Raw genomic sequence first — 4,934 nt, forward strand, 5'->3', positions numbered from 1 at the left:
CTTTGTTGACACACCCCTGTCTCAAAAACAAATCGTTTTGACTGCTGGGAATTTTTGGAAATGAAGCTTCTATTAACTATTAACCATGCTGTTCTGCTTGCAAAATGATAACCAACGTTACCCACCCATGTTGTAGGTGTGGTTCCCTTGCGCACACTGAATAAATGTAATTCAACCACTGAAAACCTTCCCATTTGCTGGCCAACAGATTTCATTCAATAGGGTTTTCAGTACATTTATCTAAAGCCATCCCTTTGAATACGGTGTACCTTTAATTAAAATTTTCTCGACAAACTCACTATAATATGTATCAAATGAATGGGTTCAGAATAGGGATCAATCGAAGCAACCCATGGAAATACACACATATTCATCACCAATTGGTAGATTTTAAAATACTCTGATTTTATAGATTATTTAGGCTTAGGAAAGTATTTAGAAATCATACATAAACAGGGTTGGAGAGCCTTCATACACAAAATATATTGGTGAATCAAAATTACAGTGGTTTGATTTATCCTGAAGTTGCCATATTCAATAGATCAACCCATTAGATATTGGAAGGTGAGAAAGGTGTACAATAGAAATTGAACAGTAGTCCAATAAATCCACGGACTGTGATGACAACGGTCCAGTCGCCATGAACGGTGCGCCAGGCTCCAGGTTTAAACTGCTATGTATGGTCTGCTTCCCATAATGATTTAAAAAGGCTACGTGTCCCAAATTATTGCACAACTTGTAATACGCTAATACTGCATGTCCACCATTAATAGCGACCCTCCGAAACATCCACATGGACGTGACAGAGGCAAGAAAGGGAGGCCTAGACGATGTAATGGAATGATGCAAAATGTAGACTACAAATTTAAGGAAATGAACAGTCCCTGCACTAAAGTGACAGTCATTATGTACAGTGCCTTCAGAAAGTATTCATACCACTTGACGTATTCCACATTTTGTGTTACAGCCTGAATTAAAAAATGATTAAATATATTGTTTTAAAAACAATCCCACATAATGACAAAGTGAAAAGATGTTTTTAGACATTTTTGCTAATTTATTGAAAATGAAACACATATCTTATTTACATACAGTACCAGTCAAAAGTTTTGACACACCAACTCATTCCAGGGATTTTCTTTATTTTGACTATTTTCCACACAAATTAAACATATGGAATATATGTACTTCAAAGTAGCCACCCTTGACTTGATGACAGCTTTGCACACTCTTGGCATTCTCTCAACCAGCTTCATGAGGTAGTCACCTGGAATGCATTTCAATTAACAGGTGTGACTTGTTAAAAGTTCATTTGTAGAATTTCTTTATTTCTTAACGTGTTTGAGCCAATCAGTTGTGTTGTGACAAGGTAGGGTTGGTATACAGAAGATAGCCCTATATGGTAAAAGACCAAGTCCCATTTTATCACAAGAACAGCTCAAATAAGCAAAGAGAAAAGACAGTTAATCATTACTTTAAGACATGAAGGTTAGTCAATCCGGAAAATTTCAAGAACTTTGAAAGTTTCTAGAAGTGCAGTTGCAAAAACCATCAAGCGCTATGATGAAACTGGCTCTCATGAGGACCGACACAGGAAAGGAAGACCCAGAGTTACCACTGCTGGAGAGTTCATTACAGTTACCAGCCTCAGAAATTGCAGCCCAAATTAAATGCTTCACACAGTTCAAGTAACAGACACATCTCAACATCAACTGTCCAGAGAAGACTGTGTGAATCAGGCCTTCATGGTCAAATTGCTGCAAAGAAACCACTACTAAAGGACACAAATAATAAGAAGAGACTTGCTTGGGTCAAGCAATGGATGTTACACTGTCTGTAATTTATTTATAATTCAAAGCACACTTAACCAGCATGGCTACGACAGCATTCTGCAGAAATACGCCATCCCATCTGGTTTGCGCTTATTGGGACTATCATTTGTTTTCAACAGGACAATGACCCAACACACTTCTAGGCTGTGTAAGGGCTATTTGTCCAAGAAGGAGAGTGGATGGAGTGCTGCATCAGATGACCTGATCTGCAACCCAATTTTTATTTATATATTTATATATATATATATATATATTATAAGTCAGTTAAGAACAAATTCTTATTTTCAGTGATGGCCTAGGAACAGTGGGTTAACTGTCTTGTTCAGGGGCAGAACAACAGATTTTTACCTTGTCAGCTTGGGGATTCGATCTTGCAAACTTTCGGTTGTCCAACGCTCTAACCACTGGGCTACCTGCCGCCACATTAGATGGTTTGGGATGAGTTAGACTGCAGAATGAAGGGAAAATAGCCAACAAGTGCTCAACATATGTGACAACTCCTTCAAGACAGTTGGAAAAGCATTCCAGGTGAAGCTGGTTGAGAGAATGCAAAGAGTGTGCAAAGCTGTCATCAAGGCTGGCTACTTTGAAGAATCTAAAAACTAAAATATATTTAGATTTTTTTACCACTTTGGTTACTACATGATTCCATATGTGTTATTTCATAGATTTTATGTCTTTGATGCCATGTAGTCCAAGATAGAATTGTGATCAGGCATACAGTTTATCTGGGGAAGGGTATAAAGCCATTTCTAGAGTGTTGAACGGAACCAAGAGCATAGTGGTCTCCATCAGTGGGAAATTGAAAAAATATGGAGCTACCCAGACTCTGCCTAGATCTGGCCGTCCGACGAAACTGAGCAACCGGGTAAGAAGGACCTTGGTCAGGGAGGTGACCAAGAACCCAATGACCACTCTGACAGAACTACAGAGTTCCTTGTCTGAGATGGGAGAACCTTCAAGAAGGACAACAGTCTCTAAAGCACTTCAACAATCTGAGCTTTATGGGGGAGTGGTCAGACGGAAGACACTCCTGAGAAAAAGGCACATGGTAGCACACCTGAGAGCTTAAGGTATGAAACAAAAATTGGTACTCTTTCGCTTGACTGCAAAGCACCTGTCTAACACTATCCCTACCGTGAAGCATGTGATGGCAGCATCATGCTATGGAGATGCTTTTCAGTGATAAGGAGACTGGTAAGGATAGAGGGAACAATGAATGGAGCCAAATACAGGCAAATCCTTGATGAAAACCTGCTTCAGAGAGCAAATTACCTTTGACTGGGGCGAAGATTTATGTTACAACAGGACACTGACCCCAAGCATACAACCAAAGCAACGCTGGAATGGCTTCAGAACAAGAATGTGAAAGTCCTTGAGCGACCCAGCCAAAGCCCAGACTTGAATCCCATTGAAAATCTGTGGAATGACTTAAAGACTGCTGTTCACCACCGCTCCCCATCTAACGTAACAGAGCTTGAGAAAATCTGCAAAAAAGAATGGGAGAAAATCCCCAAACCTAGATGTGCAAAGCTGATACAGAAATACCCAAGACTACAAAGTATGGACTCGGGGGTGTGAATACTTATGTAAATTAGATATTTCTGTATTTCATTCTCAATAAATTTGCCAACTTTTTCCCCCTTTTTTTTTAAAGTCAAGGGGTATGAATACTTTCTGAAGGCAATGTATGTGGGTATTATTGACGGTGGCTTCTGATAGCGGCTAATATTTAATATAATAGAAATGGTCAAAACATATATAATAGTCTGGGCACATAATTAAAACATTCTTGAGTGCATAAATCAACTCGATATGTTCGGCGCTACTGTCAGTGCGCATCGATTTCCATATAGCCTCGGCTTGTGTTTCCAAATTTCACCCCTGCAAATGATGAAGCCATAGGCATATAATAAAATTGTGGAATAACGACAGCAATTTATACTTCACGGTGGAAAAGGGTCCTGTACAACACCCCTCCCACTCCCTTGCTGCCTGGAGGTGAGCTCTCCCCTCATTTGTCGCCACACACCTCCATCAAAGCTCATTAAGAACAATCACGTGCACCTGAAAGAGGTGGGCCTACCCCTTTAAATGCCCCCCCAGCTGCAGTTATTAGCGCCCTTTCAACCAAACTAGCATGTGACAGATGCGGTCATTGACAGTGAGTATCATATGAATGTGGTGTGTGGCGGCCAAGTTGGAGTTATTCCTTTGGTTAGGTTACTGTAAATACATATTATATTTCTCCCTACAGCATGGGTGCTAATTTGATTGTGCTTGTTTGTTGCCCATAGAGCACTAATATTGTACATCGATGCTAATGTGTATCTTTGAGCCTTCCAGTTTGGTGACATGAGTATAAGTGTTTGCCCTTTATTGCCCAAGTTTATGGCATAATGTAAAAACAATGTCTTGTTTCTATTCACCCTAGTGAAAAAATCTTCATCCCTTACCTACATCACCATCTATCACATCTGTTAACTGTAACACCGTCTGAAGCCTATAAAGACCAATGATACAAATCTATTCAATAAAAGATCCATTGGCTACCCTCTCTTTGTGTTCGTGCAGACCTACCTACTGCGTTACCTCCCACCCATCCTACCCAGTTTCTTTGAGCTATTTTACAGGGCTGAAATAGCTGTCATATTGACATGCTTTTCAGTTTGCTGAAAGATTTAATCTGATTACAAAAAAAGGTAACTGTAATCAGTTATGTTACTAGCATAGTTGTAATCGGATTGCATTAGAAAAACTAGTTAACTACTTGGATTACTTTTAAATGTCTTCTCAATTACATTTGAAGAAAGGCACAATTTGTACGTTTTTTCCACCTGAGTGAATCTGGGACCACTATGATAATGTTTTTGATGGCTCCTTTCGGTCTTCCAATGTCTGTTAAGGGGAAGTAATAAAACATGTGATTAGAAGTAATCTGATTACATTACAGAGTTCAGTTAATCCCAAAGTTACGTTACTGATTACTATTTTGGACTGGTAACTGATTACATTTAGTAAGTAACCTACCCAACCCTGGTCTTATCGATAGCGCTAATCAATTTATAAATTAGTGCATAGAGATTGGTGTTTTTCTACTCG

The sequence above is a fragment of the Oncorhynchus tshawytscha genome, linkage group LG09 (genome assembly GCF_018296145.1).
Source record: "Oncorhynchus tshawytscha isolate Ot180627B linkage group LG09, Otsh_v2.0, whole genome shotgun sequence".
Taxonomy (NCBI): Eukaryota; Metazoa; Chordata; class Actinopteri; order Salmoniformes; family Salmonidae; genus Oncorhynchus; species Oncorhynchus tshawytscha.